General features: G+C 45.1%; 1 protein-coding gene and 1 long non-coding RNA gene across 4 annotated transcripts in view; one reads left to right on the top strand and one right to left on the bottom strand.

The window, feature by feature from the left end:
- The window catches only part of ABCD3 (ATP binding cassette subfamily D member 3), a 137260-nt gene extending 126257 nt beyond the window's left edge, over positions 1–11003 (bottom strand). The window contains exon 1 of the mRNA XM_064488740.1: positions 10986–11003. The gene's annotated coding sequence lies outside the window, so the exon portion shown is untranslated. The remainder of the gene's footprint in view (positions 1–10985) is intronic.
- Positions 1423–17147, top strand: LOC105085210 (uncharacterized). 3 transcript variants are annotated; one of them, XR_004138713.2, is made up of 4 exons: positions 1423–1626; positions 12177–12284; positions 12922–13039; positions 13952–17147. It is a non-coding gene; the product is annotated as an uncharacterized LOC105085210 (long non-coding RNA). The 3 variants fall into 3 exon arrangements; XR_010382181.1 differs by having other exon boundaries at positions 12922–13531; XR_836780.3 differs by lacking the exon at positions 13952–17147 and having other exon boundaries at positions 12922–13769.
- Positions 17148–18729: the final 1582 nt, after the last annotated feature.

Genomic DNA, 18729 nt, shown 5'->3' with positions numbered 1-18729 from the left:
TCAGGCTCACAATAAGTCTTTTTTTCTTGTGCCAACAATCACGTGTGGTAAACATGCTGATTTAAAGAATAAGCAAATTCTTATTTTCATAAAACTGTACTTTTTTTTCTATCACCTCCGACTATTCATAGACCATTTCATTCCCTTAGGTCGTTTTGATAGTCATGGATATTCCTGTCAGACACTTTCACATGTTTTCTTGAAAAAAATCTCATTTTCATGAATACTTTTTCTTGGTCTTAAACTATCTGCACTTGCTAAACTTGTGCTGTAGATGTTTCTTGTGGTTTCTGATGGAAATAGTTTGCTTACCAATCCAAGCTTAAACTTTTGCCCTTTCTCTGGGTGGGGGACAGAGTTCTCTGAACTAATTATGAAGTCATTCTTATCTGGAATTCGTAGTATTCATGGAGCAATCTCAGGGAGCTGCATGAATAGAGTTCGACACTTTGAGAAATAAAGGGGTTAAGTTATGAGCCGTGGCAACCAAACAATATGGCCCTGAAGAGCCGGGAGGAAGCCAGCCCTCCTAGCCAGCCCTGCACCTCCTCTCAGGCCGCGCCACCGGCCTGGGCCTCTTCTGTTGTTGGCTTGTTTCCTCTGATTGTAATTCATTCTGTATTCCTTCCTGCTCCTCTGTCTTGGCTAATTGTTCTTTTCCCACACTACAGGGTTTTAATTTCCTCTAGTCATCGCCTTATCACCAATATCTACACTTCCTCCTCTCTTTCTGACCCACCCCCAGCTCACCACTGACGTTCAGTGACCCGGACGCGACCGCCTAACTACCTGTACCTTAGTTTGCCCATCGCTGAAATGGGAGCGCTCTCTCTCCCTTTCCTTCCAAGGCAGCCAAATCCACTCATCCTGGGACAGTCCAGCTAGTAACGAGCTACGGGCGGGCTGAGCTCTGTGACTATTGTCATGAACCCTCCGGTCAGTTCCACTAGCAAAGCTGGAAGCTGCAAGGATATGTCATTTGGCTGGGGTGGAGGGGGGGCGGTTGCCCTTATTTTCAGCTTGGCGAGGGAATCCAGCAGTATAGATTTTAATTTTGTCTGTGTGGCACAGTCACTGACCAGTGCAATTTCCTCTGTGCTCTAAAAATCTGGGTGACATTTTGAGCAAACGTACTCTCTCTTTCCTTTCAGGGAAAAAAGAAAAGTTCTTTCTAGCCATCATGGCACGGTGTCGTGTTAGGAACGCCGTCACAGTGCACAGACTCACTACTACCCAAGTCTCCTCACATAGGGCCTAAGAGGCAGCTCTTAAAACCCCTACAGGGCTTACACGCTTTCTGAAACTCTGCCGCCGTCATTCCGCTGGAGGAGCGGGATCGGAGCCGGACGGAGGCCGGCGGTCCCGGGGCGCGCGCACTGGGGCGCTGCGGTTGCGTTTTGCTCTTGGAGGCGGTCTCTTCTTCCCTCGCCTCTCGGTGCCCAGGCCTGGGGGGTAGTGAACAGTCCTCCGGCCGAGGCGGGCGTGGGGGGAGGCCTCTGTTTTAGGACCACGGTTCTGGTTACACCTGACGGGACTGCAGCTCGATCCCCACGGAGCCTTCTCGCACCTCGTCTGCTTCCACCAGTGACGGTCCCGGCTGACGGAGCTTGCACACCGCGGATTACGGTAGCAAACATAAAAGTTCTCTTTTTCTTCTTGAAGTTTGTTCCAGGGGGAGTTCTCCTTTCCCTCTTTTTTTATATCGGTCAACGTAGCAAGTTCTCTTCTCAAGGCTAAATCTCCTGGCTGGGATTCTCATAGTTCAAGAATAATCGTATTTAATCAAAAGTCGGCCTGAGAAAAAGGCCCACATACCCTGAGCCGTGGCGGTGATTCTGTGGTATTTGGATGCGTGTCTGTAAAAATATTTGGACCCCAGATGGTGGGTTGTTAGGTGCATTCATCCCAAACCAAAGTTAAAAAATATTCACACACACAAAAGACGGGGTGCAGGGCGGGGGGGGGGGGGGTCGTCTCCGGGTTTTTTCCAGTCAGGGCGCGTGAGTAATGGCAAAAGAAACAGCTAAAACAATAAGATTACTGTGTTGGATTCTTCGTGCGTTGTCACGAATGAAGACTTCAAGTAGCGCAGAAAACATTCTCTCCCTCTGAATAACGCATGCCTCACGCACAGCTCACTTTGACAGCTCACCAAGGGTACGTATTTTCTGAAAAACAGACTCGTCCTGCTGGTGGAGGAAGCTCAGTGGGGTGACCTGGCTCCTGCTCAGGGCCGCACTGGGAAGCAGCCAAATTCAGCGCGAAGCCAACAGCCTGGGGCCCCGCTCGTTAATCGGAAATGACGTTTTCTCTGCAGGTTGATTTTGTTTTTAACAGTCACTTCTCAACTATCTACTCTAACGGGTGGGGAGGCATAGGATGAATAAACCAAAACACAGCAAAAGAAACCTGCACTGCGGAGTGCACGGCGTTTTTGTGGGAGGGCTGTTAATTATGTCACTCTGTGTCATGCGCCGTGGGGCTTTGGCCGTCCATTTGCTGCTGTGTTAGAGCAAACAAATGTGAACTGTTTTCTGAAGGAAGTTTGGCTCTTGCCCGTGGGGCCGTCTTAGGCGGCCTCTTTACAGACGTAGGTCTAAGCAGGCACCTGGCCTGCTTACGGGCCTCTGTTCTGGAAAGTAGAGGCCACAATTCTAGCTGCAGGTCTGCATCTAATCAGAAATAGAGTTTTGACATGTTAGGTCCCTGCCAGACAATTGATTCTTGACGTCCCTGCTGCTTGATTCTTATCAAAGCTTGATTGGAGAGAATGACACGTATGGGAGGATGCAGACCTTTGGGTTTTTGTTTTTGTTTTTTTAAGATATTTTAAATGTTATCTCTGGATCAAATCAGATCTACACACTTTGTTTCCTCAGAGAACCGAGTTTTCGAGGACTTCGCTTTGCTGTGAGGCCCTGAGTGAAGTGACACTGTAGGAAGCAGCTCTTGGAAACTCACTTTAAGTGTTATTTATGACATCAGTGTCCTTTTTGAAGATGCACGGGAGAAAGTTCTTTCAGGTCTCCAGTCTCTGAGCCCCTGGTACCCGTCTTTCAAGGCATCACGGATCCTGTGATTGGTCTGTTTCCTTCATTGCTCAGAGTCAAATTTGGGGTCCCTCTGCAGTAACTGTTTGAATCTCTATGTTAGGAATTTCCGTGCAGCGGCTTTATTTCTTGCTTCACTCAACTGTCTTTTTCTCTTTGCCCTGATTTCTCTCTTTTGTTTCATTATATTCCATGATTTTTATGTCACCTAAGATGCATTTCAAAATGAGACTGGGATGGAATGGACTCTTACGGCATTTCCTGAGCAAACATCAACAGGAAAATACCACTGGAGATAGCCCCAAAGCATGAATGATTATGGGAGAACATTTGTGAATGTTTTAATTATCCTAGACAATTGAGAATTTGAGATAAGACAGCTATTTTTCATTAATTTGACTGAAGCGCAGAGGAAATCGAAGGACATGTTGATAAAGAGGAAGCAAAAACTCCCATTCAGATAGTACTTTCCTACTGAGAAAACCAGGACACATAAGAGGTGAGGAAGGTACCCTCTGGCCCTTCACTGGGTGGAAAATGGTCCTGAAAGGGCCCATCTGGGCCAAGGGCTGAAGCCATGGGCTGCTTCATCTGGGGAAAGGGTTACCCTACTGAAAGAGTGAAACAAGAGAAAATTCATTCTCCATCACAGTTCAGTGCTTCATATCCCTCTCGTCATATTGCACACATATTATTATTCTGATCTTAAATCTGAGCAAACGATTACTTGATCCCTATGTCCACCCTTAACAAGGAAGCTGCATTATGAAGATAAAGTCTATCAAATACATTCAACAATGTGCTTGGCATTGAGGAGAAAGGAGCAAGTCAGAGTCCCTCAACGAGCGCAGCCCTTCTTAGCCCTTTTTGTTTGTTCATTTATTCAGACAATATTAATTAAATACCTGAAGAGAGGACTGTAAGAGTAATTGTTAGGGCGGCACCTAAGTTACAATCAGTTGGGGACCAAGAAAGCCTACCTGAGGAGGGGGCACTTAGGTGAGGCCTGAGACAAGGAGCCTGTCCAGGAGTCAGGGGTGGGAAGGGAGAGTGCTGAGCAGGAGGAACAGGGTGTGCAGAGCCCTGAGGGCGGGGAGAGATGGCAGCGGCGGCTGGAGAGCAGGGAGGATGGGCCAGCGTGCCTGAGAAGGGGGATGAGGTACCTGGCGAGATCGTACTGTAGTAAGGCATTTCTTCTCCCAGGTGTACTCGTGGCCCATGCCCTTCACTCCTTCAAGTCTTCACTCCAGCCACCTTCTCAGTCAGGCCTGCCCTGACCACCTCACTTAAATTGTCACAGCCCCCTTACCCCAACGAGTTTCCTTTGCACCTGCCACCTTCCAGCATAGTACACTACATGATTTATTCATCACGTTTCTTGTTTGTTTCCCCCTTACCTCCTTCCAGAAGCTTCAGGAAGGCAGGAATTTTTATGTTTCATTTATTGATGTATAACCAACATTTACAACAGGGCCTGGCAGGTACTCAGTCATAGCTTTGGAATGGAATTACATGGAAAGGCAATGAACGTTTTAAGCAGGGATGTGACCTTACCTCATTCATATTTTTGAAAGATAACTCTGGATGCTGAGTGAGAAGGATGCTTTAAATCTGAAAGGCACTTCTCTGCACTGCTTTACATCAACACCAGAATCTGAAACCAAGACTTGGCCAGGAAGACGCTGAATTTCTTTCCTTTTAAAATCATCCAGGTAGAGAAAGAAACAACACAGGTGTTATGGAAGCTTCAGGCACATGGGTGAGAGCCACAGTAGGAAGTCTGTCAAGTCAGGTCAAGCCAGAAGCACGCCCTCGTGCGTGCCTGCCAACAAAGCCCCAAGTAACAGGGATCATTACACGTCAGGTCACAAAAGCTGTGTTTGTGCCACGGTTCTCTTTGCTGGGGCTTGCTGCTGCCTTGGGGAAGAAACTGTTTACTTTTCATATCAGATTTTTATTTTAATTTTTCAGGTTTCACTCAAAAGCAAAGCAATTTGTACTAGTTAACTGTTTATAAAGAAATCTGTTGAAAGAAATTGCCTCAGGACGGGGTGCTCATACTCCACTGAGAGGAGACTGATTGGTTACACAGGTTTAGAAAGCCTGCTCTGGGCTGACTCATTTATTCACCAAATATTTATTGAACATTTTCTACGTGCATGACCTTGCTGTGGTGGTCATGCACACAGGTTCCTTATAAAGCTTACCTTCTAGTTGAGGAAATGACATGTGTGCACAAGAAGTTACACAGAGAGTCAGCCACGCAAAATGAGCCCCAAGGCAGCTTGTGAGTAAGCCCTGAACCGGGGGTGGAGACGCCAGGCTGAGCTGTTCTCACCAACTCGGAGAAATGTAGTGTATTTTCCTAAAGCTGAGTGTACAAACTTCATTGAAAGAGCTGACCGTTATTCTGAGAGTATGCCCTTTGTGCTTTTCAAGCGATAAAATGTCTTTTCTGTAATAAGAGGATTGTGATGGTGGTCTTTTGCTTTGCTTTAAGTCTTTATTTTGGCAGAATAAAAAACTGCCAATCCAGTATTAGACTTTTTTATTATTTTGAAAAGTCTTGCTGGTAGTCAGATACCCCGGACTAGGAACTGCTACTGTTGGGGGAAGCAGGTTGGGCAGGAGGGGTTCACTGACCACGTGGGATAACTGGGTAGGACGCTGATGGCCAGACTAGATGCACGTGGACATCCGGTACTGTCTCGCCAATCTTTGTTGAGTCGAATTTAACCACACTCTGCGTGGAAGGGATGTGAACAAAACCACGAGGTGGAAATGGGACTGGCCGGCTTGGAGTCAGTCTCCCCTCCGGGAAGAGTGGACATAGGTGATTATTGGAAAATAAGTTTGAAGAGTAAGACTGGGGCAGATTATGGAGAACTTTGAATGTTCAAGTAAGGAGATGGACTTTAGAGAAATGGGCAGCATTATAATGGGCAGTTTTGAAGCAGAAAAGTAACAAGAAGGAGTATTATTTTTAAAAGATTAATCTCAGTGGAAACTATGGACTTTAGATGATAATGATGTATTGCTGGAGGTTCATTAATGGTAAAAGAAGTACCACTCTGGTGTGGGATATCTATCGTGGGGGAGATTGTGCCTCTGTAGCAGCAGGGAACTTTGTGCTTTCTACTTAATTTTTCTGTGAATCTGAAATGCTCTAAAAAATAGAGTATTTTTAAAAAATAGACATCTGAGTGCAAAATGAGTGGGTCTGGGGAAGACCCTGTTGTGAGAGACCTGAAGTGTATATGGCTTGGGGAGTCTTCTTGAAGAAAAGGAATATAAAATCACAAACACAAAGTCAGGTACCAGTGCTTGAAAGGGGTTTGTCTATGCAACCTGGATGTCCTGGAGTTTAGGATTCATTTGCTAAATGATAAACCGAATTCTAGAAGGGCAGAGGTCCCAATCAGGGGGCAGTTGTGATAGCTCAGACCCAAGGACAGAAGGGCAGAGAACAAAGTACTAGCAGAGAGAATGGAAAACAGAGAGTGACCTTGGGCATTTAGAGGGGAGGAAAACCCATCGTGATTAATGGGACCTGAGGGGAGGGAGGGATTGGCAGAGGTGACCCTAAGGTTTGCACTGCAGTCAGAAACGGAGGAATCAGGGCAGAACGCTGGGCTGTGTTGCCTTCGGGTTGGTGGCTGCACCTCTCTGAGGAGGTGGGAGCCAGCGGGCAGCCTTTCCTAAGCGCCAGGCCCACCATCTTGGTGGACACGGCGTGTGAGAGAGGTTTCTAAGCCAGAGAACCTGAGTCTGAAGAGAGTGGCACCCTCAATGGGAGGAAGTTTCAATCCTGTGACATTTCAATGCTGTTTTCCCATTGGCCCCAAGAAATCTTAGAGGAATAGAAAACTGAACTATTTGCTCCAGGAACCAGAATAAAGACGGGAAGCAGTGGTTGCTGGTTAGCTTTTCCGGGAGTGGCCCAGAGGATGTTTACAGGAAAGATCCCTTTCTGCCCTGTGACTTGTAGAGCCGTTAGACTAGAAACAGGGCCTCCAGAGTGGAAACCCTCGGGGGCCAGAGCAGGCACAAATAAGAGATAAAACAGAAGTGGAATTTCCCCAGTCACAAAGCGCCCTTGCACATCCCTCAAAAAGAGAGAAAAGAAGTTGGAGAAGGCGGGTGGGGAATCTTCGTTAACATTGAATTACTTCTCTGTTCCTGCCACTGCCCTCTTCAGCCTTGCGTGTTTCGTCCCCCCCCCCCTCCTAAATTCCCTTCCATCGACTAACTAAGAATATTAAATGGAGTTGTATAATAAGTGGTTTCCCCAAATCATAGGTTATTTTAAAAGACCAGCCATCCTTCTTGTCGTTGCAGTTACATCAGGTGAAATCACAGTATTTACCAAGGTCACACCTAGTTTAACCAGGACTGGAGTCAGGCTTGGCCTCCCCTCGTGCTCAGTGGGATTGCAGAACTGGCCTCAAATGCCAGGGTACAAAATCCTCGCACATCCCTCCCCAGCGCGGCAGGGAACGTGGTCGTTATCCTGTTTGCTCATCTGAGAAGCGGAGATAACGAGAGGCGACCAGGGAGAGTAATCAGCAGAGGCCTCAGACGGGTAGGAAGGACAGATTTTGTGGGGCCCGAAGATTATATAACTTTGAGGGTGCTCTTGAATAAAAAATCTTACTTTTACAAGTTTTACATGCATACATTGCTAAGGCCCCTCTCAGGGTCTGGGAAGGGCTTGCTAAAGTGGGAGGACCTGAAGCTTCACCTTCACCAGAGTAAAGGTAAACCTACCTCTGAATAAATGCTTAAAATCAATGTTAGCCTTTGCTGTTCTTTGTTTTTTAAATGTTTATGGAGCACTTACTACGTGCCAGGCTGTGAGGTCCTGCTAGGTGTTAGGGGTGTTACACATCTGGAAATTCTACTCTCTAGGTAAAGGGAAGGTCATTAAATATCAAAGCAAGCCAAACTCCTTATCTAAAGAATGTGGTTTGATTTGACAAAACATCCCAAGATAATAAATGACTGCAAAGCACTTTGCAGACCTCCTTAACAGAAACATGGCACCAGTGGAAGAGGTGAGCTCTTTGTAATCATTACTTAAAATTATTTTTATTTAAAAAAATTGTAGTAAAATGCACATAACATAAAATTTACTGTCTTAGCCATTTTAAGTGTCCAGTTTAATGGCATTAAGCACATCCGTATTGTGCAACCATCACCACCATCCAGCTTCAGAACTCTTACCTTGCAAAACTGAAACTGTGTGCCCACTGTAACCTAACTGTCCATTTTCCCCTCCCCTGGGAATCACCATTCTTTTTTCTGCCTCTGTGATTTTGATTACCTATTGTAGTCAAATATTCTAGGAGTATTTATGTCTTAGATCTAAAAGAATCCATTTCTAGAGTACTTCATTCAGTATTTATATTTTTGTGACTGACATTTCATTCAGTATGTCCTCAAGGTTCATCTACGTTGTCGCGTGTGTTAGAATTTCCTTCCTTTTTTGAGGCTGAGTAATATTCGATTGTATGTATACACCACATTTTGCTTACTCATTCATCTGTCAGTGGGCACTTGGGTTGATTCCGTGTTTTAGCTATTGTGAATAATGCTGCTATAAACATGCGTGTACTTTCCTTTAGAACATTTGCATCCCTATGATCACTGATTAGAATGTGCTTGGATTAGTGCTTGCTTTTGCTCACATGTGAATTAAATAAAACAGCCAAATGCCTGAGAACCAGCAATCAAACTTAAGTTCCTCCTCATAGTTGACCCCATATCTCACTTCCAGGACGAGGGCAGTGGCCCAGTGGAGCCCTGATCTAGGACTTAAGGGATCTGGGTCCTGGTGCCAGCAACCCAGTGAGTGTTAACTACGTAAGTGATATTAGGGAAAATTCTTTCGTTTTGCTGGGCCTCAGTCTGCTCACTTGTCTTGTGAGTGATTTGGACTAGGAATTCCTTTCCAGGGTGTTCAGCTCTGCCTGTGCCTTGGGAAATTCCTCATTCCCAGGCAAACAAGGATGGTTGGTCACCTCCCTTCAGCAAGTACTCAAATGTGACACCAGATTTAAAGAAAAAAAAGTGCTAGATTAAATGGAATAGGGCTTTTTACTGCTCCCCCAGCCCCCAGGGAATATCAAAAGGGAATGTGGCAGCTGAGTCAGGTTAGGACAAAATTCCAAACGTGTAATTTTTAACAGGCATTTTGGGTAAGGGTTGATTTCAGATCCTGTTAAGAAGTCCTCCCTCACAGACATCTGGGTAGGGAGGCTTGTATGTTAACGATTAGACAAGAGCCAGCCGTTCGAGTCTCAGCTGAGCAGCTTAACACATTTTCCACTTTTAATAAATAGCTTGACTTCTCATGGAACCAACCATAACACAGGTAGGATTTCTTCCCCTCAGAGTGCATGCTTCTGTGTCATGGAGGAAAAGTAAAACAAACAACAGCAAACAAAACAAAATTAAACTAAGATGTGCCCCTGTCAGATCTGCAACTAAAAGGAAAGCTGAGCCTGGAATATGTTGAAGCACCCCCCAACCCCACCCCGAACCCCCGCCCATGTAGGAATGTGCTGACGTGCCTGCCTCAAATCCCAGATGAGCCCCCTTTACTGGGAGGAGGATTCAGCCAGACTCCAGCTACCACCAGCAAACAGGCAGTGCTGGTGTGAATGAAGTCAGTGAAGATTTGAGGATTGTTAACTTCTAGGGGCGACACAGATTCCTGGTTGATCTGGACAAAAGCAGCATTTCTGCTCAGTCTGTTGGTTGTGTATTTTTAGATTATTTGTGATTTCAGTCCTAGGTCCGTGGGCAGTTACAGCACATTGCTGATTTGACTGGGTCCTGACATGGGGCCTAAATGGTGACCTTGGGCCTACACATACCACCTTCTTACAAGTACATAGAAATGAAAAGACAGTTCCTCGCATCAGTTATTGTTCCCCATAGAAAGTGGTTTAGTGACTTTTTAAATTGTCTGTCATGCTAGACTCTACACTTATAGATCAAGTTATATTTCATAAAACGTGTCCACAAATACATCATTCAAATTTCCTACATTACGCTAATGTATGTAAGGTAAGAGATTATTAGCCTCATTTTATAGATGCAGAAATGGAAGCCCAAAGAAGTGAGGAGTTTCGCCCACAGAAACAGAACCAGTAAGTGACAGAACTGGACTCAAACCTCCACCTTCTCAGTCAAAATCAGGACCCCTTAAAATGCAAACCCAACTGCTTTGCCTTTTTAAAATATCCCTTCCAGCATTTTTGCTAATCTTTCTCATTCTATTGGTATCATCTAAAGATAATGATTAATGGGAGTTTAGAGAGAGTGTTAGAAGAAGGTCAAAAGGCATGTTGGGTAACACCTCCATTTAAAGGACCAGCAGAGGAAGGGAAGCCAGCAAAGGGGTTGGTGGGGCGCTCTGAGAAGGGCAGAGGGCCGGAGGCTCCGGCTGCCTCCTCAGGCAAGGGCGGAGACAGGGAACCTCACGCTAGGGATAACAACCGACAAGGACCGAGGGCTCGGCGTCCAGGGAGGGACGGATGACCTCAGGGAGCGCAATCTCACGGAACCAGAGTCTTGGGCTCCGTCAGCGCAAGCACTCACCCCCACCCCAGCAAAGCCCAGGCTGCCGGCTGCCTGCCCACACCACTCCCGTGACCCTGAGCAGCGGCTCTGCCGGGGGCCATGGCTCTCCTGAATCACTTTCACGTCTTAGGAGCTCACTCTTAAACAGTGCCTACTGCATGCTGAGCACTTTTTAAAGTACTAGGGCTGAGAGCCGTAAACAAAATGTTCAAACTCTCTGCACTCAGAAACTTCCCTTCTAATGGGGAGAAATACCTTAAACAAAAAGAAGGGCGCTGACAGGCGGTAAGAAGTGCTAGGAAGAGAAGTCAAGCACGAGGTGATTGTGGGCAGGAAGTGGGATCATACCTTGCATTCGACAGTCAGGGACGTTCTCTCTGATACGATGCTGTTTCAGAAAAGGCCCGAATGAAATGACTAAGCAACTAGGGGGAAGAGCGTCTCAGGCAGAGAGTGCAAAGGCCCTGGGGCAAGGAACCGGGGAGGATGAGGCTAGGAGGTGAGAGCAGGGAGGGATGGAGGAGGGGGAACATGGGTGCATTATGTAAGGCCCTGAGAATCATGCTAAGCTCCGTGTCACCCCGTTTTTTGTCCAGAGAAACTGAAAAATGAAGTTGACATATACTGAGATGGGAAAGTCTGTGGGAGTTTTGAGGGCGGAGATCAGGTTTTGACATACTAGGTTTCACACGCTCATTAGCTACACATCCAGGAGGATTTGCTGACAAGGTGGTTGGAGTCTTCAGGAGGGAGGCCCAGGCTACCAGCGGATAGATGGTATGTAAAGCCACAGACCAAATGGGGTGCAGATAGAGCAAGGCTGAGGTCTGAGCCCTGGGCACTCTCCCATCTACAATTCAGGAAGCCGTGGCATCCAACGAAGATCGAGATGGAGCGGCCAGGGAGGTTGGGCACCTGGAGAGAAAGACGCCTCAGAAACAAATGGAGCAAGTGTTCAAAGGAGGGTGGGATCAGATTTGTACGATGCTAACAGATCGAGCAAAATGAGGGCTCAGAACTGGCCACTGGATTTCGCAACATGGAGTTCATTGGTTATCTTGACATTGGAGTGAGACAAAAGTGGGGTGATGGGGAGAAAAGCCTGGCTGGAGTATGTTCAAGGGAAAATGAGGGAAGAGGAGGTGGAGACAGCAGCATGATAAATTTTTCAAGGAATTTTGTCATAATGAGCACCAGGGAAATGAGGCAGTAGCTGGAAGGGGACATGGGGTGAGAGGAAAGTGTTTGTTTGTTAAAGATGGGAGATATTCCAGCACATTCGCATATTTATCCAAATAAGCCAGTAGAGAGAGGGAAACGGATGATGCAGGAGAGGAGACTAAGGCAAGAGCAAGGTGCTGCATGGAGGGAGCAGAAGAGATGCAGGGCCCAGGGGAGTGCTGGCCTTGGAAAGGAACATGGACAATTTCAGGAGCCTTGCAGCAGGAGGGAAGCGGAATAGAAGGATGCAGACGCAGGCGCTGGATGGACTTACTGGTTCCTCTGTGGAAGATCTCTTACTATGCTTTTATTTTCTAGGTGAAATGAGAAGCAAGCCCAGCAGCTGAAATCGAGGCTTGAGGAGAGAGAAGAATCAGTAGATACCCGTCTTTGGAGAATGGGGGAGTGAGCTGGCTGAGGACACCGGTGAGGCTTGCCAAGGCCGCAGAAGGTGCAAGGTCACCTAAGATGATGTGATTGTTGGGTCATTAAGTCTAAACCACCAAACGCCAGGTCTCCCTCTGCCCCCACCCCTCAAATGTGATCTCCTTTGAAACACATAGCATCTATTGTTTTATTTGATCTTCAAACATTCTTGTCACATTTAACCAAGTCCCAGGGGCACAGCTGCAGTCAGGTCACATTCTCTCCAGGGTCAGGCTCAGAGGTGGGTAGTGGGGGAGAGAGAGGGGGAAGGGAAGGTTGATTCCACTGAGTCCTTTATCCCCAACCCCTAGGAACAGAGGGAGTCAATATTCTTTGAAGGTAGCAAGCTCCCTTCAGGAGGGTGGAAAGAAGCAGCCGGAGAACATGGCTCTGAGTTGAGAACTAAAAAAATGAGCTTTGATGTACTGAACCCAGAGTAAGACAGGCCTACCCAGCGAGGCCCGAGCTCCAGCAGACCATCACAGACCTCCCCAAGAGGCCCTGTGTGAAACTTACAGCATGGAGGAGAAAGGGAAGAGAACCAGTGACCCCTGGAAGCAGCTTGCCGCCAAGAAGGGAGGGAAAAGGACAGTGTCCCAAGGGTGCAGGTCTGATTTCTCCTCTTTCTACTCTGCAGTCTCCAGTCATGTACATCATGCTGTCTGGCGGGGACAGAGTGCGGGAAGGCGAGCGGGAGAGAAGGAGGCCAGGAGTGTGGCACTAATCCGTGTCCCCTACTTGGAAGAAGACAGCAGGTATGGGGAAGCAGGTTTCCCTCCTAACAGTCATGAACTGAAAGAAAGGTCTTGGACCAGAGAAGTCATGCATTCCCATGCCTGGACCGTGAGGCTCCCTTCGGCCCTGAAGCAAGCACCGGCTGGGTGAGAGGGAGTGAGAAATTTGAGGGTATAAACAAGGAGGTGATTACCACGTTGGCCTGTGTAACCCGAGCTAGCCACCAAGAGAAGTGCGCAGTGAAAAGGAGGCAGAACCAACCAGCTGGAGGCCCGAGTGAGGTCAAAGAGCGGCTGGCTGTGAGGGAATGTGTTGGAAAGCTCGCGGCCTTTCGCATAACCGGAGAATCACTACTATGAGCTTCTTGAGCCTTTTTTGCTGGAATTGAACATGCCCAGTTACTTCACGTCCTCACGTAAGCACGTTTCACATGTGTTTATAAACGGCCTGATCGCTTTGTGCTGCGCGTGCTCCAGCTTGTTCCTTTGGAAGGGCGGCGCCTGGAGGCCTCGGTAAGACTCCATCCAGCGGGAGTAGGAGGGAGCCTGTCTCCCCAGCCACAGACAAACCCCCTCAACGGGTCCAGGGAGCCAGGGTCTCATTCCTCTTTCGGTGGTGTTTCCGTCCCCCTGCTGACTCACCTTGAGCTTCCTGGCTACTACAACTCCTGTGTCTTTTTTGTTCAAGTTCTGCTGCCAGGCGGGAGCTTGCCACCTGGCACCCGGCAGTTGGATATTTCTGGCCTCCTGTGTATATTTATCTATATTAAATAGCACAAGTTGGAGGAATGATTTATTTGTGGGTTATTCCAACTCTTAACTAAAATCCTTACTTAATGACATTTTTCATCCATTTCTTGATGGTTTACTATTAGTCTCAGGAGTTTGGGTGGTGAAGGGAAGTGTATAACTTATGTATATCTATTTATTCAGCAACCACAAATGTTTATGGAGAGCTTCTGCGAGGTCAGCTCTGGGCTACAGCAGGAGACAAAGCCTTCGTGGAGTGTGCCGTGTCAGATCAGAAGAAGGTCCATTCCTTTGGGTTTGTATTCTTCATAAGGGAGAGACCTCAGCTTACCTAGAGACCTGAACTTGTCTACTGGAGTTTCTTCTTCTCCCCTCTAGTTGTAACAGAGGAATTGTTCCTTATCCCTTCAAAAGCCAGGCTGTTTCTACTTTGGGCGTCATTGCCTCTCACCTACTTTCTCTCTCCTGCACCACCCATCTCTCTCTTTCTCCATTAGGTGATTCCCTTCAGCACGTGCATCTCACCTTCAAAAACCCTTTCCTTGACATGTATTCACCTCTCCAGCTACTGCTTTGTGTTCCTTTACAACAAAACATCTTGAAAAAAAGAAATTCCTCTACGTGTGGTGCCTCTGAAGCTGGAAGCAGCGTGGATGTGTTTGGAACGGCTGCGAGTGCCATGGCAGGGAGCTGATAAGGGAGGAAGAGCACTTTCCAGGGCGGTCGGCGCTGAGATCAAAGCCCTCTGCAAATATTTTGATGGGAGGTGGCTGTATCATAGCAGAGCAGGCAGTGATGCCCCTCAGAGCACCTGTGCTGAATCCTGGTTCTACCATTCCATAGCCGATGTGACCTTGATCAAGTTAGTTACCTTCTCTGAGCCTTAGTTTCCTCATCTATCGAATGGAAGGAGAGATACTGCTCTCCTAAGATTGCTGTGACAATGAAATAGAACACATGAAAGCGTGAGACAAATGTTAGGAATTATTATCATACAGTAACATTTCTCCACTGCATTTAAAAAGAAGGCAGCTCATCCCAGCCTGGGCCTGGGTTCTTCCCAAACCAGAGCCTGAGCCAAACGCTTGCATGCATGACACCCCTATTGTCCACTCGGGAATGCTGTCCTGGAGCAGGACTGGGAAGAGGAGGAGTGAGACAGGGAAAGAGGAGGGAAGGCTGGTACAAGTATGTGTTGGTCAGGGCTGGGTCTGTCCAGGCTGTGGGTGACTGGTCCTCGATCTCACACAACTTTCCAAGGAGCCTTATGAAATGCATCTCTGAACAGTCCCTTCAGGGGGACTAAAAGGGGGAGCACGTATCCAAAGACTTCCATCTCCGTTGATCAGGGGTGACCCGCTGGGCACTGACCAGCCCCCATCTCTTCAGGGCTGCCTACATGTGAGTGCCAGGTGGACCCCAGGGGAGGAAGTGAAAGTAGAAGTTGCAAGACGTGCAAAGGCCATGTCAGGCTGTACCTTTGAAACATACTCAGAATGGGTTCCTGCGGCAGTGGCTGGAGTTAAGAGGTGGGATCAGGAGGATCTGAAATGGAGCAGAAGATACAACCCCATCTGACAGAAGTGAGAGCAAAGATGATGATGACATAAATTGGCTTTAGTATTTACAGCAAGTATTTTAATACCATCTCTTTGTAGAACAAGAGGGTAGACTTTACACATTAGTTTTCCATTCTATTTTTAGAGGAATGATGTGTTTCTATAGAATTAAGAAAGTCAATCCCCAAATGCCCACCTGGCTTTTTATACCAAATTACAATCAGAGGCAGCATGATCTAAATGGAAGCGACCCAGACCAAGACCTTGGATAAACTGCTTAACTTCACCAGTGAAGCAGGGGAAGGGATTATGGGGTAAACTGCTACCACCACCACCACTACTGTTACTACCACTACTGCTTGCTGCTACCACAACCAATATTTTCTCCCTGTATTCTAGTGGGTTTTTTGTAGAGGAGGATGGGGGAAAAGGGAAATTTTTCTCTTATGGGACAGTAAATTGCTTCTAATTTTTCACTACTACAGTGCTACAATGAACATCTGTATACATATGTGAATATTTTTAAGGAGAGAATCTTGGAAATAACTGCATAGGAACATTTTGACAGGTATTATCAAATAAACAACTTTAAAGGCTAGCAGTGTACACAATGATACATGATAATAATAGTCAACTATATAGGCAAACATCCTCTGACATAAATCTTAGCAATATTCTCCTAGAACAGTCTACCCAGGCAATAGAAATAAAAGCAAAAAGAAACAAACAGGACCTAATTAAACTTACAAGCTTGTGCACAGCAGAAAAAAACCATAAGCAAAACAAAACAACCACCTACGAAATGGGAGAAAATATTTGCAAATAATGTTACTGACAAAGGTTTAATTTTCAGAATATATAAACAGCTCATATAACTTAATAACAACAACAACAACAACAAAAAACCAATCTAAAAATGTGCCGAAGACAAACAAGCAATTCTCCAATGAAGGCATACAAATCGCCGATAGGAACATGAAAAAATGCTCAATATCGTTAATTATCAGAGAAATGCAAATCAAGACTACAATGAGGTATCAGCTCACACCAGTCAGAATGGCCATCATTAAAAAGTCCACAAATGATAAATGCTGGAGAGGGTGTGGAGAAAAGGGAGCCCTCCTACACTGCTGGTGGGAATGTCATTTGGTGCAGCCATTATGGAAAACAGTATGGAGATTCCTCAAAAAACTAAAAATAGACTTACCACATGATCCAGCAGTCCCACTCCTGGGCATATATCCAGAGGAAAATCTAATTTGAAAAGATAAATGCACCCCAAAGTTCATAGCAGCACTACATACAATAGCCAAGACATGGAAACAACCTAAATGTCCATCAACAGATGACTGGATAAAGAAGATGTGCTATCTTTATACAATGGAATACTACTCAGCCATAAAAAATAAAATAATGCCATTTACAGCAATATGGGTGGTCCTGGAGATTGTCATTCTATGTAATCCAGAAAAAGAAAGAAAAATGCTATATATCACTCATATGTGGAATCTAAAAAAAAAAGAAAGAAAAAGGACACTACATCTACAAAACAGAAACATACTTGCAGACATAGTAAACAATCTTATGGTTACTGGGTAATAAGGAGTGGGAAGGGATAAATTTGGAATTTTGAGATTTGCAAATGTTAACCACTATATATAAAAATAGATAAAAAAACAAATTTCTTCTATACAGCACAGAGAACTATATATAATATCTTGTGGTAACCTTTAATGAAAAAGAATATGAAAATGAAGATATGTGTGTATATATATATATGCATGACTGGGACATTATTCTGTACACCAGAAGTTGACACATTGTAACTGACTATACTTCAATAGTTAAAAAAAAATATATAGTCAATGATAGTCTATACTCAATTTGTCAATTGTTTGGTCTATTTCTTGATTTTAAGTCTTACTTTGTAAGGACTTTTCCATTATGAAAATCATAAACACTCTCCCATATTTCTGTTCAGTAATTTTATAATTTTGTTTTGTATTTAACACACAGATTTAAAAATCTATCCATTTTTTTTAATTGGTGAGAAGTGGAGATGGAACTTTATTTTTTTCCCACATGGATAGCCAATTTTTCCAACACCATTTGTTAAATAGTCTAACCTTTTCCAGGGTTTGGAAATGCTGCCTTTATCTTATCTTATATTCTTATCTGCAGTCTCTGGTCTGTGCCATCGATGTATTACCCATTCCAGCAACAATTCCACATGATTTAATGATAGTAGCTTTATGGTTTATTTGATAACTGGGAGGGCAATATTGTTGTTTTTGTTTTTCTCCTTTTCTTAGTTATTACTGAGTACTTACTTTTAGGACAACTTTTATAATTACTTTATGTTCCATTATAAAATCCCTTTAGGTTGTTGGTCATGATTTACTTATATTTTCTGTATGAAATCTTACCCAAAGTCATCCATTTACAGTAAAGCATGGAGGAGATAATCAGATGTTTGAGGAGAGTGAAGGCTTGAAATAATTGTTGTGGAAAGTAGACGACCTGGCTTATTCAGTTGTCCTGCAGTTGAGGAGGTAGCCAAGAATTTATAATAGCATCTATCTGCAGTTTGGGTGAGTTTTTCATCCATGCTCAGCTGCTTACAAGCCGGCATGAAGAATGATTTGACTCCCACAAACTTTTGGTCAACTAATCTTCGACAAAGGAGGTAAGAATATACAGTGGAATAAAGACAGTCTCTTCAGCAAATGGTGCTGGGAAAACTGGACAGCAGCATGTAAAGCAATGAAGCTAGAACACTCCCTTACACCATACACAAAAATAAACTCAAAATGGATCAAAGACTTAAACATAAGACAAGATACAATAAATCTCCTAGAAGAAAATATAGGCAAAACATTATCTGACATACATCTCAAAAATGTTTTCCTTGAACAGTCTACCCAAGCAATAGAAATAAGAGCAAGAATAAACAAATGGGACCTAATGAAACTTACAAGCTTCTGCACAGCAAAGGAAACCATAAGTAAAACAAAAAGACAACCTACGGAATGGGAGAAAATTTTTGCAGATGAAACCTACAAAGGCTTGATCTCCAGAATGTATAAGCAGCTCATATGACTCAATAAGAAAAAACCGAACAATCCAATCCAAAAATGGGCAGAAGACCTAAACAAGCAATTCTCCAAGGAAGAAATACAAATGATCAATAGGCACATGAAAAAATGCTCAATATCACTAATTATCAGAGAAATGCAAATCAAAACTACAGTGAGGTATCACCTCATACCAGTCAGAATGGCCATCATTCAAAAATCCACAAATGACAAATGCTGGAGAGGGTGTGGAGAAAAGGGAACTCTCCTTCACTGCTGGTGGGAATGCAGTTTGGTGCAGCCACTGTGGAAAACCGTACGGAAAGTC

The sequence above is a fragment of the Camelus dromedarius genome, chromosome 9, assembly GCF_036321535.1.
Source record: "Camelus dromedarius isolate mCamDro1 chromosome 9, mCamDro1.pat, whole genome shotgun sequence".
Lineage (NCBI taxonomy): Eukaryota > Metazoa > Chordata > Mammalia > Artiodactyla > Camelidae > Camelus > Camelus dromedarius.
This window is presented reverse-complemented; position numbering and strand designations above follow the sequence as displayed.